Below are 20,474 nucleotides of genomic sequence, written 5' to 3'. Positions count from 1 at the left end.
TGACCTGAATTAACCTCTTATTTAGCTACAATAAGGCAAATTCTAATATATATATATATATATATATATATATATATATATATATATATATATATATATATAAATATATATATATATATATATATATATATATATATATATATATATATATATATATATATATATATATAGTAATAACTGTAACTAATTTATTATATTAAAATACAAAATTCTTTCTAAACATTAATATTTAATACCAGTATACTTACTACAATCTAACTAAAGCTTTAGAATATCTTTGATTTAAATATAAAACTATGAAATTACCATATACATCACCAGATAAAATTAAAGTTCACCTCATAAATTAAGAAAGCTATTTTTGCAATATGGATAAGGAAGTTAGGCCCAGATTTGCTTTATAGAGACTGTCAGTCAAAACTCAGCAGCAAAGACCCCCTTTTTTCTCCTTGCATGTGGTTATATCACGTTATATACCACACCCCTTTTTATTCTAATCATTAGTGAACCTTTTTTGGATACGCTCCACGGTGCTTGTCTGTGATAGGTTACTGGGAATACATGGTTATCCGACGAGGCAATTTCCCTTGGTTGCAATTCTCACACAAACCACCAGATGGCAGCAGACCACCAGAAAAACAGTTTTGCTATCAAATATTGCTACAGTTTATACAGTTTACTATGCATCTTTTAATTGTATATTTAATATACTCATTATTTCCTGATATTAAGAAACCTGTCTGGTCACATATCTGTCCCATCTGATATGACTTTTCATGTATCTATAGAGACTAAACATGAGCATACTTCAATCCTATAATATTTTAGAAAATATATATTAAGATTTCCTATACATCCAGATAACAGGTCTATGTATAACCTTAAATCTATACAATATATCTATATGATGTATACTTCCATACAATACTACTTATAATATTTTAAGAGATGTATTTAAAGCTATCTTTCCCAGTTATTTAAAATATTTAGTGCATAACCATATGATATGATTTAGGTCACACCATGCAGGCAATTCTGAATCAGCATCTACTACCCCCAACTGGAGCCCAATTTGTCCCTTAGATGTCTGGAAGATAGAAAAACAAAAATATGTTATGTATTTTAAAATGGGATTATTACAATTGTTATTAAATCTATTACAAATCTGAATTGCATTTCCCAGATCCATATATAGATATCTATACAGTCTGAGTATCAATTAAATCTTTGAGAATTGTACAGTTCATATAGATGAATTTCTAACTTCTCTTTTTAAAATCAAGATTTGTATTTTCAGTGTTTGGGGGAAGTTGTGTACTGTAGGTAAGATTAAAGGAATGATTAGCATTCAAGTGTAATGTTTACTTTCCTGTAGAGCTTTGGTTTCAAAGGTTTATTATAGAGGGTGCAACTGTGATCTCCATATGGGGTCATTTATATGATTACTTTTATTACATAGAGGAAAGATCAGGAAATCAAACATGAGAGAGAGCCATGTAATGAAAATCTTTTTGAAATTAACTGCCTTCACTAATTGATCCAACTGTTTTCCCTTTGTTCTCACTTGTCTTAAAGGGACAGTCTACACTAATGTTCTTATTTAAAAAGATAGATAATCCCTTTATTACCCATTCCCCGTTTTTGCATAAGCAACACAGTTATATTAATATACTTTTTTCCTCTGTGATTACCTTGTATCTAAGCCTTTGCAGACAGCCTCCTTATCTAAGTGCCTTTGACAGACATGCAGTGTAGTCAATCAGTGAAGACTCCTAAATAACTTCACGGGAGTGAGCACAATGTTATCTATATGACACATGTGAACTAGCATAGTCTAACTGTGAAAAACTTTCAAAATGCTCTGAGCTTGGAGGTGGTTTTCAACTGTTTAGAAATCAGTTTGAGCCTAGCTAGGTTTAGCTTTTCAAAAATACCACCAAGGGAACAAAGCAAATTTGATGATAAAAGTAAATAGGAAAGTTGTTTAAAATTGCATGCCCTATCTGAGTCATGAAAGTTTAGTTTTGGCTTTACTGTCCCTTTAAGCAGCAGTGATGTGGGGCAGGGGTCATAGTGAGACCAATTCAATGTATAATAGTTAGATATTTGCTCAATGGAATTATTAAATCATGTGACACATCTGTAGTTTATTTAATGTTACTTCATAGGTATCCTGACACAATAAAGGAGAGAAACTGGTATTATCAAAGATTAGTGTAGGTTGTATGCATCCCTGAACAGAAGAGTCTTTAGGGAGTGCTTTGAAGGTTTCAATACTAAGAGAGAGTCTTGTGGAGTGATGGTTCCACAAGATGTGTGTTTGTATATGTACATATGTCTTTATGTTTATATATGTATTTACAGACCTATACAAAAAATACACATATAGACACATAAATACATATGTACACATATATAGACGAATATAATAATAATAATATTCTAAGAATTTTTAAAGATATTTTCCTCTATATATATCTATACTTATATATAATCATGTATATATAGGTATATCTATCTATCTATCTATCTATCTATCTATCTATCTATCTATCTATATATATATATATATATATATATATATATATATATATATATACATATTGTGAAATACCATTTATAATTCCATTATGATATATATGTCTGTGTCTAAATAGATGCTAAACATTATCAGTCTATATAAAATTAAGTCAATATTAAAGCCATCCTTATACAGTTGTGCTCATAAGTTTACATACCCTGGCAGAATTTATGATTTCTTGGCCATTTTTCAGAGAATATGAATGATAACAAAAAAACTTTTCTTTCACTCATGGTTAGTGTTTGGCTGAAGCCATTTATTATCAATCAACTGTGTTTAATCTTTTGACATCATAATGACAACAGAAACTACCCAAATGACCCTGATCAAAAGTTTATATACCCTGGTGATTTTGGCCTGATAACATGCACACAAGTTGACACAAAGGGGTTTGAATGGCTATTAAAGGTAACCATCCTCACCTGTGATCTGTTTTCCTGTAATTAGTGTGTGTGTATAAAAGGTCAATGAGTTTCTGGACTCCTGACAGATCCTTGCATCTTTCATCCAGTGCTGCACTGACGATTCTGGATTCTGATGCATTGGGAAAAAAAAAAATTGTCAAAGGATCTGTGGGAAAAAGGTAGTTGAACTGTATAAAACAGGAAAGGGATATAAAAAGATATCAAAGTAATTGAGAATGCAAATCAGCAGTATTCAAACTCTAATCAAGAAGTGAAAAATGAGGCGTTCTGTTTGATAACATGCTGCATTCATCTTGCCATCAATTCTGACCAAATTTCCTGTGCCTTTGTAGCTCACACATCCCCAAAACATCAGCAATCCACCTCCGTGTTTCACAATAGGAATGGTGTACCTTTCATCATAGGCCTTGTTGACTCCTCTCCAAATGTAGTGTTTATGGTTGTGGCCAAAAAGCTCAATTTTGGTCTCATAACTCCAAATGACTTTGTGCCAGAAGGTTTGAGGCTTGTTTCTGTGCTGTTTGGTGTATTGTTAGCGGGATACTTTGTGGCATTTGAATAGTAATGGCTTTCGTCTGGCAACTCGACCATGCAGCCAATCTTTCTTCAAGTGCCTCCTTATTGTACATCTTGAAACAGCCACACCACATGTCCTGTATTTCACCTGAAGTTATTTGTGGGTTTGTCTTTGCATCCCGAATAATTTTCCTGGCAGTTGTGGCTGAAATTTTAGTTGGTCTACCTGCCTGTGGATTGTTTTCCACAGAACCCATCATTTTCCACTTATTTATTAGAGTTTGAACACTGCTGATTTGCATTCTCAATTCCTTGGATATCTTTTTATATCCCTTTCCTGTTTTATATAGTTCAACTACCTTTTCCCGTAGATCCCTTGACAATTATTTTACTTTCCCCATGACTCAGAATCCAGAATCGTCAGTGCAGCACTGGATGAAAGATGCAAGGGTCTGTCAGGAGTCCAGAAACTCATTGACCTTTTATACACACACACTAATTACAGGAAAACAGATCACAGGAGAGGATGGTTACCTTTAATAGCCATTCAAACCCCTTTGTGTCAACTTGTGTGCATGTTATCAGGCCAAAATCACCAGGGTATGTAAACTTTTGATCAGGGTCATTTGGGTAGTTTCTGTTGTCATTATGATTTCAAAAGATTAAACACAGTTTATTGATAATAAATGGCTTCAGCCAAACACTAACCATGAGTGAAAGAAATGTTTTTGTGCTATCATTCATATTCTCTGAAAAATGGCCAAGAAATCATAAATTCTGCCAGGGTATGTAAACTTATGAGCACAACTGTAGTTTCCCCTGATCTATTTATAGGCTCAATGGTCTTTTTGCCACTAACCTATATGCCTCATTTTCAAATGACTTAAATATATCCCCTGGTTTCAAGAACTAATCTTTCCAATTCCAGTTTTCAATATCTGTACAATTTAATATGTTTAAATTGTTAATCTTTTCATTATATATTATTTTATTTTATATCCTCCAATATTTCTTCAATTTTTAATGCATTAGTATTATCATAATTATCTAACTGTAATCTGGTCCGTAACGTGTATATATACTATCAATCTCTTAAGTCAGATGTATATATAGGCTTAACCATTGGTTTTATAAATTATACACTCTTATGTGAGTAACCGTATTACTGTATCTTATTATGTTGAAGCTTTTAAATTGTACAAGGCTAATAAACCATATGGTCTGTTTGAATTTGTGTATATCGCTTTAAATTGGGCATATAAATCCCCAGACCCTATGCAGCGTAACCATTGAGCTTGACAAAGGCTGTACGCAGCCGAAACGGGTTGCTCTGTTTTTTTAGTCACTTGGGCATCCATAGGTATACTGAATGGACGCTGTAGGAGTTCACTGAACCCATCCATAGGAAAAATACTCTCTGGAGCGGCACTTCTGAAAGCTACACAGGCGAGGAGGGATGACTACAGACCCGGATTTACTCCCTGGGGAATAACTACAAATGGCAACTGGTGTAAGTATAAATGTACACCTTGCCTTTGGAATAATTTGTATACCTTAAAGGATTTTCCTGTCCTCCTTCTCGCCCACACCTTCTTTCTTTCTTTCTTTCCAGCTTTCCACCTGTTGTCAATGACGATTGTGGCTATCTCTGCTAAAACTAACCAGCAATTAACAAACTACGACAGTTGTCTCAAAAAGACTTTTACTTTATAAAACGGACTTAACCTGCAACTTGCTGCTACACTTGTAATTTGCTGCAATATTTTGTGTATATGCAAATGAGTCTATGTTAGATTGTATGAAATGTTTTTTATGTGATGTTGATAGATTATCACATGGTTTTATGTCTATGCTGCATATTACAATATATACCTATGTTGTTTGTGTTTTCTAAACCCTGTTTATGTCTTTAAACCCTGCTTATTTTAAATAAAAAAAAAATTGCAATACATATTTTTTTTAATACCTATTCAGGTCTTTATATAAGCCAGATATTATACACATTTTGCTGCTTTTAGGGCAGCACAGCTGTATAAAAGTACTAGCTTGTAGTCCCCTGCAGACACTGTAATTTACCATATACCACTGTGCCTTTTAAGGATTTGGGGAATCCTTTTTATATACGGCTGCTTTGTGTAACTTTCTCAGTGCTGAGGTTTCTATTGTATTACGATAGATATATATTGTACCAAAATACCATCAGGTATATGTAGAAATATGTATTTATAAATAAATAGAACATGTGAAGAACATTGGAATGTGAAATATTAATATTTTCATGTCAGTTTAGTGCAAATTAGAATACGCGGTCGGGTTAGTGCATATCTGAATTTGCAATCAGGTTAGGGCATATGTGAATATGCGAACGAGTTAGCGCATATGAGAATATGAGTTTGGGTTGGGCATATGTGAATATGCGATCGGGTTAGCGCGTGAGTAGGGTGTTTTTTTCCACTTTTTTTTATCCATAGAATTCTATGTGGAATATATCAAACATGTTTTATTCTAATTGTGCTAGAAGAAAGCTGTTTGTGCTCATCAGGTTAGTATGAGAGCACAAACTTTTTTAATTTCAACTCATAATATGAGCATAACCTGACGTGCACAAAAAGTTTACTTCTAGCGCAATTAGCACTCTATAGTGCTTCACTCTTGATCTGGCCCTATATAAGTATTACATATATACATATGATTGTAACAATATGACTAAAAACACATGAATAATAACCATCATGCACACCTTTGAATGTGATTTCAAATTAGTTCCAGGAACCTTTGAAGTATAAACAATAAAATATATTCCACCTGTTTATTTATTACATTCCAAAGAAAATACATTTTGAAAACAATATACCCCCCTTCATGCTGAACTAAGAAAACCAATAAATACACTGATTCTACTAAAGAACACTCTGATAGAGATTAAAAAAACAGAAGTTTGTACTCAATGGATCAGCCATTTTCCTCATAAATTAAAATAAAGTTACTCTTATTACAGATTTATTCACTGTACTTGCTACAATATATTGATTTATTATACCAGTCTTAACTGTGCCTTATCATTCTTTAAAGCTAAATTAAATGGAGATATTAATTCAGTTTTATTTATAGGTATTTTAAAATATTATTTTAATGAAAATGTAAGCTGTATCAATGTGTATGGATAAGAAGCATAACATATAACGCTCAAACATTGCAGAAGCTTAGTTTGTTGCTTGGCAAACAAAAAGCACAGTGGAAAATAAAAGTGTATTTACTTGCATAATATTTTATTTCACAGATGGCAATATCTCATGAGCTGTGCAATCAGACATGGTAACATTCAAAATCTCTCATGCATGTACTATGCTAATGTCACTTCTGATCCTTAATGACATTTTAGAAACTATACCTGGATGGCAATGTTTTCAAATGGAATTGGGATGACCAAAACATTATGGTCAGTCAAGCTAGGAAATGCTGAATCCCTCACAGAAATTTACATTTAAAACACTATCATTTAAAAAAAAAAAAGAAGCACAATGGAAAACACAATCATGTGTATAAACTTGATCTTTTTCACAGTTAACTGATTTGTCCATATCTCTTAAAGAAGTCAATGAAGGAAATATAACAAATTCAACACACTGAATAAAACAGCAAAAATAAAAAAATAAAAAATCTTGCTGATTTAAAGGGACAGTCAAGTCCAAAAAAAGTTATGATTGAGAAAGGGCATGTCATTTTATACAACTTTCCAATTTACTTTTATCACCAATTTTGCTTTGTTCTTTTGGTATTCTTAGTTGAAAGCTAAACCTAGTAGGATCATATGCTAATTTCTAACGGCTAGATTTAGAGTTTTGTCGGTAACGACCCGCGTAGCTAACGCTGGCTTTTTTCTGGCCGCACCTTTAAAATAACTCTGGTATTGAGAGTCCACAGAATGGCTGCGTTAAGCTCCTAAAAAGGAGCGTAGAGCATATTTAATGCCACTGCAACTCTCGATAGCAGAGTTGCTTACGGATGCGGCCAGCCTCAAAAACGTGCTCGTGCACGATTCCCCCATAGGAAACAATGGGGCTGTTTGAGCTGAAAAAAAACCTAACACCTGCAAAAAAGCCGCGTTCAGCTCCTAACACAGCCCCATTGTTTCCTATGGGGAAACACTTCCTACGTCTGCACCTAACACTCTAACATGTACCCCGAGTCTAAACACCCCTAACCTTACACTTATTAACCCCTAATCTGCTGCCCCCGCTATCACTGACCCCTGCATATTATTATTAACCCCTAATCTGCCGCTCTGTAAACCGCCGCTACTTACATTATCCCTATGTACCCCTAATCTGCTGCCCCTAACATCGCCGACCCCTATATTATATTTATTAACCCCTAATCTGCCCCCCACAACGTCGCCTCCACCTGCCTACACTTATTAACCCCTAATCTTCCGACCGGACCGCACCGCTATTATAATAAAGTTATTAACCCCAAATCCGCCTCACTAACCCTATAATAAATAGTATTAACCCCTAATCTGCCCTCCCTAACATCGCCGACACCTAACTTCAATTATTAACCCCTAATCTGCCGACTGGAGCTCACCGCTATTCTAATAAATGTATTAACCCCTAAAGCTAAGTCTAACCCTAACACTAACACCCCCCTAAATTAAATATAATTTTAATCTAACGAAATTAATTAACTCTTATTAAATAAATTATTCCTATTTAAAGCTAAATACTTACCTGTAAAATAAATCCTAATATAGCTACAATATAAATTATAATTATATTATAGCTATTTTAGGATTAATATTTATTTTACAGGTAACTTTGTATTTATTTTAACCAGGTACAATAGCTATTAAATAGTTAAGAACTATTTAATAGCTAAAATAGTTAAAATAATTACAAATTTACCTGTAAAATAAATCCTAACCTAAGTTACAATTAAACCTAACACTACACTATCAATAAATAAATTAAATAAAATACCTATAATTATCTACAATTAAACCTAACACTACACTATCAATAAATAAATTAAATACAATTCCTACAAATAAATACAATGAAATAAACTAACTAAAGTACAAAAAATAAAAAAGAACTAAGTTACAAAAAATAAAAAAATATTTACAAACATTAGAAAATTTTAAACTAATTACACCTACTCTAAGCCCCCTAATAAAATAACAAAGCCCCCCAAATAAAAAAAATGCCCTACCCTATTCTAAATTACTAAAGTTCAAAGCTCTTTTACCTTACCAGCCCTGAACAGGGCCCTTTGCGGGGCATGCCCCAAGAAGTTCAGCTCTTTTGCCTGTAAAAAAAACATACAATAACCCCCCAACATTACAACCCACCACCCACATACCCCTAATCTAACCCAAACCCCCCTTAAATAAACCTAACACTAAGCCCCTGAAGATCTTCCTACCTTATCTTCACCATACCAGGTTCACCGATCGATCCAGAAGAGCTCCTCCGATGTCCTGATCCAAGCCCAAGCGGGGGGCTGAAGAGGTCCATGATCCGGCTGAAGTCATCATCCAAGCGGGAGCTGAAGAGGTCCATGATCTGGCTGAAGTCTTCATCCAAGCGGGAGCTGAAGAGGTCCATGATCCGGATGAAGTCTTCTATCAACGGCATCTTCAATCTTCTTTCTTTGGGAGCCATCATCTTCCATCCGACGTGGAACATCCTCTTCTCCCGACGCCTACTCGCCGAATGACGGTTCCTTTAAATTACGTCATCCAAGATGGCGTCCCTCGAATTCCGATTGGCTGATAGGATTCTATCAGGCAATCGGAATTAAGGTAGGAATATTCTGATTGGCTGATGGAATCAGCCAATCTGAAATAAGTTCAATCCGATTGGCTGATTCAATCAGCCAATCAGATTGAGCTTGCATTCTATTGGCTGTTCCGATCAGCCAATCGGATTGAACTTGATTCTGATTGGCTGATTCCATCAGCCAATCAGAATTTTCCTACCTTAATTCCGATTGGCTGATAGAATCCTATCAGCCAATCGGAATTCGAGGGACGCCATCTTGGATGACGTCCCTTAAAGGAACCGTCATTCGTCGGGAAGTCGTCGTCGGAAGAAGATGGGTCCGCGGTGGAGGTCTTCAAGATGGAGCCGGTCCTCATCGGATGAAGATAGAAGATGCCGCTTGGAAGAAGATGGTTGCCGGTCCGGATCTACTCTTCTTCCCGGATAGGATGAAGACTTTGGAGCCTCTTCTGGACTTCTTCAGCCTTTCGGATGATGGATGTCTAGCCCCCGCTTGGGCTTAGATGAAGATATCGGAGCCTGGAACGGACGGTCATACCTGGCATGGTGAAGACAAGGTAGGAAGATCTTCAGGGGCTTAGTGTTAGGTTTATTTAAGGGGGGTTTGGGTTAGATTAGGGGTATGTGGGTGGTGGGTTGTAATGTTGGGGGGGGGTATTGTATGTGTTTTTTTTACAGGCAAAAGAGCTGAATTCTTTGGGGCATGCCCCGCAAAGGGCCCTGTTCAGGGCTGGTAAGGTAAAAGAGCTTTGAACTTTAGTAATTTAGAATAGGGTAGGGCATTTTTTATTTTGGGGGGCTTTGTTATTTTATTAGGGGGCTTAGAGTAGGTGTAATTAGTTTAAAATTGTTGTAATATTTTTCTGTTTGTAAATATTTTTTTTATTTTTTGTAACTTAGTTCTTTTTTATTTTTTGTACTTTAGTTAGTTTATTTAATTGTAGTTATTTGTAGGTATTGTATTTAATTAATTTATTGATAGTGTAGTGTTAGGTTTAATTGTAGGTAATTGTAGGTATTGTATTTAATTAATTTATTGATAGTGTAGTGTTAGGCTTAATTGTAACTTAGGTTAGTATTTATTTTACAGGTAATTTTGTAATTATTTTAACTATTTTAGCTATTAAATAGTTCTTAACTATTTAATAGCTATTGTACCTGGTTAAAATAAATACAAAGTTACCTGTAAAATAAATATTAATCCTAAAATAGCTATAATATAATTATAATTTATATTGTAGCTATATTAGGATTTATTTTACAGGTAAGTATTTAGCTTTAAATAGGAATCATTTATTTAATAAGAGTTAATTTATTTCGTTAGATTAAAATTATATTTAATTTAGGGGGTGTTAGTGTTAGGGTTAGACTTAGTTTTAGGGGTTAATCGATTTATTAGAATAGCGGCGAGATTCGGTCGGCAGATTAGGGGTTAATAATTGAAGTTAGGTGTCGGCGATGTTAGGGAGGGCAAATTAGGGGTTAATACTATTTATTATAGGGTTATTGAGGCGGGAGTGAGGCGGATTAGGGGTTAATAACTTTATTATTGTAGCGGTGAGATCCACTCGGCAGATTAGGGGTTAATAAGTGTAGGTAGCTGGCGGCGACGTTGAGGGGGCAGGTTAGGGGTTAATAAATATAATATAGGGGTCGGCGGTGTTAGGGGCAGCAGATTAGGGGTACATAGCTATAATGTAGCTGGCGGCGGCATGCGGACTGCAGATTAGGGGTTAATAAGTGTAGGTAGCTGGCGGCGACGTTGAGGGGGCAGGTTAGGGGTTAATAAATATAATATAGGGGTCGGCAGTGTTAGGGGCAGCAGATTAGGGGTACATAAGGATAAAGTAGGTGGCGGTCGGCAGATTAGGGGTTAAAAAAAATTAATCGAGTGGCGGCGATGTGGGGGGACCTCAGTTTAGGGGTACATAGGTAGTTTATGGGTGTTAGTGTACTTTAGAGCACAGTAGTTAGGAACTTTATGAACCGGCGTTGGCCCAGAAAGCTCTTAACTACTGACTTTTTTCTGCGGCTGGAGTTTTGTCGTTAGAATTCTAACGCTCACTTCAGCCACGACTCTAAATACCGGAGTTAGGAAGATCCCATTGAAAAAATAGGATACGCAATTGACGTAAGGGGATCTGCGGTATGGAAAAGTCGCGGCTGAAAAGTGAGCGTTAGACCCTTTTTTGACTGACTAGAAATACCGGCGGTAGCCTAAAACCAGCGTTAGGAGCCTCTAAAGCTGGTTTTCACGGCTACCGCCAAACTCCAAATCTAGGCCTAAGACCTTGAAGGCCGCCTCTGCATTTGACAGTTTTTCACCACTAGAGGGCGTTAGTTCATGTGTTTCATATAGATAACATTGAGCTCATGCATGTGAATTTACTGAAGAGTGAGTATTGATTGGCTAAAATGCAAGTTTGTCAAAAGAACTGAAATAAGGGGGCAGTTTGCAGAGGCTTAGATACAATGTAATTACAGAGGTAAAAAGTGTATTATTATAACTGTGTTGGTTATGCAAAACTGGGGAATGGGTAATAAAGAGATTATCTATCTTTTAAAACAACAAAAATTCTGGTCTTGACTGTCCCTTTAAGTGTAATTAAATATTAAAAGCAAAAATTCTTAATATACCAATAATGAATGACAAGTGCTAATATTCTTGCTCAATCCCACATAACCAAGAAAGAATAAATATTTTGTTGATGACATAAATAACGTTAGATAAAATATATCACATTGCATTTACCAGTAGCATGATACAAACTTTTAAATTATGTTATCACATACGTATGGTAACAAAATAATTTTAGGATATGTAGTGGTATTGCTGTATGAAATGTACCTAAATAAGATATAGGTAATGTGTGAGAAGTGTTAAATATTGTATTTACTGTTTACTTCTTGAATGACATGTTATATTATGTTACTTACATGGTTGCCTTAACATTTATTTTAGGAAACCCTTTGTTGCTGTTTGGGCAATTCATATTATAACTGTTTTTTTAGTTTACATTTAAAGGGACAGTCTAATACAAAACAAACTTTCATTATTCAGATAGGGCATGTCATTTTAAATCATTTTCAAATTTTCATATATCACCACATTTGTTTGGTTCTCTTTGTATTCTTTGTTTAAAGCTAAACCTAGGTAGGCTCATATGCTAATTTCTAAGCCCTTGAAGGCCGCCTCTCATCTCAGGGCATTTTGACAGTTTTTCACCACTAGAGGGTGTTAGTTCATGTGTTTCATATAGATAACACTGTGCTCACGCACGTGGAATTCCTAGGAGCCAGCACTGATTGGCTAAAATGCAAGTCTGTCAAAAGAACTGAAATAAGGGGCAGTTTGCAGAGGCTTAGATACAAGATAATCACAGAGGTAAAAATTATATTAATATAACTGTGTTGGTTATGCGAAACTAGCGAATGGGTAATAAAGGGATTATCTATCTTTTTAAACAATAAATATTCTGGTGTAGACTGTCCCTTTATGGCAAACTATTTGTGCTATACTTTTTTTATTACAAAAGCATGTGTATAAGTTATGTAAAGAAATAAAGGATGGCGAGTTGAGTGTCAAGATCCAGTTCATACTGATCATGAAAATATTAAGGAAGGGACATCTTTCAGTTGATAATCATATATAGACTAGAAGAAATAAAAGGAAATTATCCATACTGTCCCTTTAAGACATTAAAAAAACACATTCTATAAATAGGTAACGCACCAAAAATATATATTTTATTGTTAACAATCGCCTAGATTACGAGTCTTGCGTTAGCCTTAAAAAGCAGTGTTGAGAGGTCCCAACGCTGCTTTTTAATGCCCGCTGGTATTATGAGTCTGGCAGGTACATGTGTACCGCTCACTTTTTTTCTGCAACTCAAGCATACCGCAAATCCCCTTACATCAATTGCGTATCCTATCTTTTTAATGGGATTTTCCTAACCCCGATATTTCGAGTCTTGGAGAAAGTGAGCGGTACACCCTCTCCTTTCAAGACTCCTACCGCATTTAAAAGTCAGTAGTTAAGAGTTCTATGGGCTAACGCCGTAACATAACACTCTTAACTAAAGTGCTAACAAGTACACTAACACCCATAAACTACTTATTAACCCCTAAACCGAGCCCCCCCCACATCGCAAACACTTAAATAAAATTTTTAACCCCTAATCTGCTGACCGGACATCGCCGCCACTTCAATAAATATATTAACCCCTAAACCGCTGCACTCCTGCCTCACAAACACTAGTTAAATTTTATTAACCCCTAATCTGCCGCCCCCAACGTCGCAGCAACTATATTAAATGTATTAACCCCTAAACCTAAGTCTAACCCTAACCCCCCCTAACTTAAATATAATTTAAATAAAACGAAATAAAATTACTACAATTAAATAAATTATTCCTATTTAAAACTAAATACTTACCGATACAATAAACCGTAATAGTTACATTGTAGCTAGCTTAGGGTTTATTTTTATTTTACAGGCAACTTTGTATTTATTTTAACTAGGTAGAATAGTTATTAAATAGTTATTAACTATTTAATGACTACCTAGCTAAAATAAATACAAATTTACCTGTAAAATAAACCCTAACCTAAGTTACAATTACATCTAACACTACACTATAATTAAATTAATTACCTAAACTAACTATAATTAAATACAATTAAATTAAATAAACTAAATTACAAAAAAACCCCACTAAATTGCAAAAAATAATAAAATAATTACAAGAATTTTAAACTAATTACACCTAATCTAATCCCCCTAATAAAATAAAAAAGCCCCCAAAATAAAAAAACCCTACCCTATACTAAATTACAAATAGCCCTTAAAAGGGCCTTTTGCGGGGCATTGCCCCAAAGTAATCAGCTCTTTTACCTGTAAAAAAAAAATACAATACCCCCCAACATTAAAACCCACCACCCACACACCCAACCCTACTCTAAAACCCACCCAATCCCCCTTAATAAAACATAACACTACCCCCTTGAAGATCACCCTACCGTGAGGCGTCTTCACCCAACTGGGCAGAAGTGGTCCTCCAGAGGGGCAGAAGTCTTCATCCGATCCGGGCAGAAGAGGACCTCCAGACGGGTAGAAGTCTTCATCCAGACGGCATCTTCTATCTTCATCCATCTGACGAGGAGCGGCTCCATCTTGAAGACATCCGACGCGGAGCATCCATCCAGACCGACAACTACCCGACGAATGACGGTTCCTTTAAATGACATCATCCAAGATGGCGTCCCTTGAATTCCGATTGGCTGATAGGATTCTATCAGCCAATCAGAATTAAGGTAGGAAAAATCCTATTGTCTGATGCAATCAGCCAATAGGATTGAACTTCAATCCTATTGGCTGATCCAATCAGCCAATAGGATTGAGCTTGCATTCTATTGGCTGTTCCAATAGGATTTTTCCTACCTTAATTTCCGATTGGCTGATAGAATCCTATCAGCCAATCAGAATTCAAGGGACGCCATCTTGGATGATGTCATTTAAAGGAACCGTCATTCGTCGGGTAGTCATCGGTCTGGATTGATGCTCCGCATCAGATGTCTTCAAGATGGACCTGCTCCGCTCCGGATGGATGAAGATGGAAGATGTCGCCTGGATGAAGACCTGCCCATCTGGAGGTCCTCTTCTGCCCGGATCGGATGAAGACTTCTGCCCCTCTGGAGGACCACTTTTACCTGGCTGGGCAAAGACATCTCAAGGTAGGGTGATCTTCAAGGGGTTAGTGTTAGGCTTTATTAAGGGGGGATTGGGTGGGTTTTAGAGTAGGGTTGGGTGTGTGGGTGGTGGGTTTTAATGTTGGGGGTATTGTAATTTTTTTTTACAGGTGAAAGAGCTGATTACTTTGGGGCAATGCCCCGCAAAAGCACTTTTAAGGGCTATTTGTAATTAAGTATAGGGTAGGGCTTTTTTTATTTTGGGGGCTTTTTTATTTTATTAGGGGAATTAGATTAGGTGTAATTAGTTTAAAATTCTTGTAATTATTTTATTATTTTCTGTAATTTAGTGTTTTTTTTTCCGTACTTTAGTTTATTTAATTGTAATTAATTGTAGTTAGTTTAGGTAATTTATTTAATTATAGTGTAGTGTTAGGTGTAATTGTAACTTAGGTTAGGGTTTATTTTACAGGTAAATTTGTATTTATTTTAGCTAGGTAGTTATTAAATAATTAATAACTATTTAATAACTATTGTACCTAGTTAAAATAGATACAAAGTTGCCTGTAAAATAAAAATAAATTATAAGATAGCTACAATGTAACTATTAGTTATATTGTAGCTATCTTAGGGTTTATTTTATAGGTAAGTATTTAGTTTTAAATAGGAATAATTTATTTGATTGTAGTAATTTTATTTTGTTTTATTTAAATTATATTTAAGTTAGGGGGTGTTAGGTTTAGGGTTAGACTTAGATTTAGGGGTTAATAACTTTATTATAGTGGCGGCGACGTTAGCGGCGGCAGATTAGTGGTTAATAAATTGAATATAGTTGTGGCGACATTGGGGGGCAGATTAGGGGTTAATAAATATAATGTAGGTGTCAGTGATGTTGGGGGCATCAGATTAGGAGTTTATAAGTATAATGTAGGTGTCGGCGGTGTCCGGAGCAGCAGATTAGGGGTTAATAATATAATGCAGGTGGCGACGATGTCGGGGGCGGCAGATTAGGAGTTAATAAGTGTAAGATTAGGGGTGTTTAGACTCGGGGTTCATGTTAGGGTGTTAGGTGTAAACATAAAATGTATTTCCCCATAGGAATCAACATAGGGCTGCGTTAGGGGCTGAACGCTGCTTTTTTGCAGGTGTTTTTTTTCCAGCTGATTCTGCCCCATTGATTCCTATGGGGAAATCGTGCATGAGCACGTTCAGCCAGCTCACCGCTACCGTAAGCAACGCTGGTATTGAGGTGAGATGTAGAGTTAAATTTTGCTCTCCGCTCACTTTTTAGAGGCTAACGCCAGGGTTTAAAAAACCTGTAATACCAGTGCTGTTTGTGCTGTTTGAGCGGTGAGCATAAACTGAGTGTTAGCACCGCACAGCTTTACCAACAAAACTCGTAATCTAGGTGAATATTTTTTAATGTAATATTTAATTTTTCCAAACCTGCACAAAGAATTACTGTTTAAATCATTATCTTGCACATATTATTTTCTTTACTTTGCAGTGTGTTAAAAGAAAACATTTTTCTTTAAAGATTTAGTACTTGGTAATGGCTATGCTCTTCCTCAAGTAATTAACTGTAAACCAGTAATAGATATTATTGAGCCTACAGGTATTTCAAAGCATTGTTATAAAGCATAGTTATAAAAAAAAATCACTACAGTGAATTTGATGGGGCTATCAACAAGTCTCTGTGGAAATGAAAGAAACCTGAGATAGAGTTTTCAATAAAGATAAAAAAAATAAAGCGCCAGACAAACCATATCAACCTATCAATGAGGTGGTCTGGAAAGAAAACCAAAAGGGAGATGAGTACATGAAATATATAAAAAGCATGAAATATTGTGTGAAAACGAAATTACTTTTCAATCACAAAGTCCCCCAAAGCAAGAGTGCAAACAGCTGTTATCTATGTGTAAAAAGTTAATGGGTGTAGAGAATAATGTCCTTGAATAGAGTTTTTTTTTTCTAACAGATAACACGCAGCCCATTATATAAAAAGCTATTTCCATCAATACCCAGTGGGAATGCAATGGATCATGCAGTGTTATAAAAGATATTTATTCCATAAAGTCATCCAGCGCTCTCTAAAACTGCCCATTAATGCTATTACCTATTTTGTACCCTGTTGAAGAAGGTTTGAAACAACACTTTTTAAGCATAATAGTAAAGAATTGTTCTGTAATATGCTGACACTATGCCCTGTAGCAATGAAGGAACATTAAGGAAAGTATCCCTTTAATATCCCTATAGGTGAGGTGCTCTGAAAAAAGTATACTTTTTCCAGTGTATACCATAAAAGATAGACAAAGAAATTGTGCTTGTATTTTGTGTGTTTATTGCAGCACATTTAATATTCTTTTTTAAATCAAATCCACAAGAATGACTGTTCAGTAGATCTGAGTTGTTTTTATTAAAATATTTATAACTTTATAAAGACATTTTTTTTCCAGTCTAAAACTGGGAAATTAATTATCAACATTATATAGAAAAACATTATATAGAAAACACAAATGATTGAACATATATATATACAAAATAAATGTAGAATAATCTTTTTAGTTAAGTTTAATGGCTTTATTTTTGTGTCAATGACAACGTTTATTTGATCATTTTTCATTCACCTTTTAGCTAGTTTTCCTAATTCTCACCCATTTCACAAGCTTCTTCCCATCAATCTACACTCTTTATTTCCTTATCAGCATCTTGTTTTAGGTTCTATAACAATATTTTAGAGTTTGCTAGGGAGCCCCTGGGAGTTTGAAGTAACGGGAAGGGGACTTGACCGTTGGAGGAATTAGGCCTAGTGTGTGATTGGTTGGGAGCCTTTAATGGGGCGGGCTTAGCACGCATTGTTACGCTTTTAAGGAAAGAGCGGGAGAATCTGTCATCAGATTATTAATCAAACTTATGTGGAAAGTGCTTGCTCGTTGTGGAATTATTTGTGATGGCGCAGTTTGATGCGATTTTCGACCAACTTAAGTTGGAAGCTGCTAAAATGGGCCCTACCTGGCTTGAGGATAAGTTACGTCCCTTGTTCGGATCTGATATTGAATCGAAGGATGATAATGAGGACGCTGCTTCGAGACCGGTGAGGCGTTCTAGGCCTCTGGTTCGTTTGGATCCGGATTCGGAGGGGAGTAATGGCGGACGGAGAAGACCCAGCCCCAGTCCGGGATTAAAGGCGGCCGTGAGGAAGAAGTCAGGTTCTGGTTCCGGGAGTCGGCAGGCCGGAGCTGAGGTGGTGGATCCTGCTATGCTGTCTGGGAGCATTTGTTCTCTACCGGAGCAAGTTAAAGTGCCTGTAAAGAAGGGTGATTCTTTGCCTAAGGGTAAGACGGCCAATTTAGGCCAAAAAGAGGTATTTAAGGGGAAGAGGCAAGTTAGTAAAGGTGACGGTCCGCCGAGGCCTAGTTTATCGAGTGGTAGTAAGGAGCAGGTGAGTGGTGGTAGATTAGGAAGTGTTTTAGTGAGAAAGAGGGGTGAGGAATTGAAGGTGTCAGGCCCGACCATTTTGTCTCAGGCGGTTGAGGAGCAGTTACATAATGTTTCAAAAACGGCCCAGATTTTAAGGCCTACTAGCAATTTTGAGGAACAGACTTGTCGAGTGTTAGATGAGAGAGTGGAAGGGGTCGAAGTCAGTGAGAGTCAGCATGATACAGAGGTTGATAACGGCGTTGGGGAATTAACCTTATATTTAGATTCTTCTGAGGAGGATTTTATTCCTCCTTCTCCCAGTGTGGTTAACCCCCTTCGCCAGTTTAGACCGGCAGTCAGGGCATCAAGTGATTTAGTTTTAAGGGGTGAGTTAAGAAATTTGAGGGGTAGGAATGTTGACGCGGTTGAAAATTTACCTGTTTCTAATAATGTTTTTAAAGATTCAATGTTTTCTTACAGCGCTGAAAGTGTGGACCTATAGCTCCTGTCTATAGTGGGTCCCCAGGTGCCCACTTTTAGAAAATATGTGTCAAAACGTGGTTTAGAAAGGAGCGCCAAATCTTGGTGAGGTCTGGTGCGGTATAGGTGTGAAAATATGGTATTCTGTCTGAGAAATTGTATAGCGCTATAGCTCAGCTACAATTATGGTAGTTGTGCTGTATAGATGTGTAGGTTTTGATATCTAGATATAAGATCTAAGAGTGGCACAGTTGATACATAAAAGCATTTAATACATATTAAACATATAAAACAAGGGTGTCGTTTAAAATATATTTTAACAGAACGGCAAGAAATAATGTGTAAAAACACATAAACACATAAATATCTATAAAAACACGCGTGTTTTGCTTTTTAGCTGTATGTATAATGTCTCATAAAATTCGTCTCATATATAGTTGTGTTGGCATAAATCTGAAAATAATAAACAATAAAAAATGATAAAAAACAATAAAAAGTAAATAATGTCCAATAATCCCTTCTCAAAGTTAAGAGATATATAAAAAAAGGTTAAGTAGTGTCCAAAAATCCCTTCTCAAAGTTAAGAGATATAAATAGATTTTCACATGTGTATCCAAAAAATAAACTGTCCAAATTTAAGTGTTGTCCAAAAACGTGGTATAAATGAATAGTGCAAATCCAGCAGATTCAAAAGTTCTATTAAAAAAGCTTTGCAAAAAACATTTCAAAGAGACATTTAAAAAACATCAAAATGAAGGTAGAAAAAAAGGTCTATCAAAATATGGTGACAAAGAATAATCCGTGAAGTCAATCCAAAATAGTGATAAAAATAAGTCCAAAAAAGATGTAAAATATCCAAAAGATAAAAAACAAAAAATAAATGATTAGTATGTGCACAAACTAGTGAGAGTGATCCCAAAAAGGGGGCTTATGTGGAGGGGTTATGTTTCCATGTAGAAAAATTATTTGCTGTATAAAAAGAAAAAAGAAAAAAGAAAAATAAGCAAAAATACAAAAATATAAATAAAAATAATCCTAGGGAATCTTCAAACCCTGAAAATAAAAGATAATAACAATAGTGTAATACTGTATTATAATTCAACAATCAAGGAATAAATAGCTCACCATAGCTCTGTCAACGCGTTTCAGCCCTCAAGAGAGGCCTTTATCAAGACTATAGTATGGTGTGGGTGAGCTGAAGACTTTATACCTTTCTCTAACCAATCAAATTGCATTGAAATTGCGCCAAATTTTTGCGCCAAAATTTCGCGCCAAAATTTCGCGCCAAAAATGTGGTACCGGAAGTGCTCATCTGTAAAAAAAAAAAAAAAAAAAAAAAGTTCACATTTGTCTCTGTATCATTTAGATAAGGCTTTTATTTAGAATTTGTCTATGTCTATGTTTATTAAACATTGTCTATGTTGTTCCTAATGTGTTTATTCGTGTTATGTGCCTTAGTAGTTAGCTGTGGGGTCAAATGTTATGGTTTGCCAGTGTTTTTTTAACCGGAAATGGCCGCTGAGATGTAAACATCCGGTTAAGCTATATCGGATGTTATGGGTGAGGCGGAAGTGGTATTTA

The sequence above is a fragment of the Bombina bombina genome, chromosome 3, assembly GCF_027579735.1.
Source record: "Bombina bombina isolate aBomBom1 chromosome 3, aBomBom1.pri, whole genome shotgun sequence".
Classification (NCBI taxonomy): domain Eukaryota; kingdom Metazoa; phylum Chordata; class Amphibia; order Anura; family Bombinatoridae; genus Bombina; species Bombina bombina.
This window is presented reverse-complemented; position numbering follows the sequence as displayed.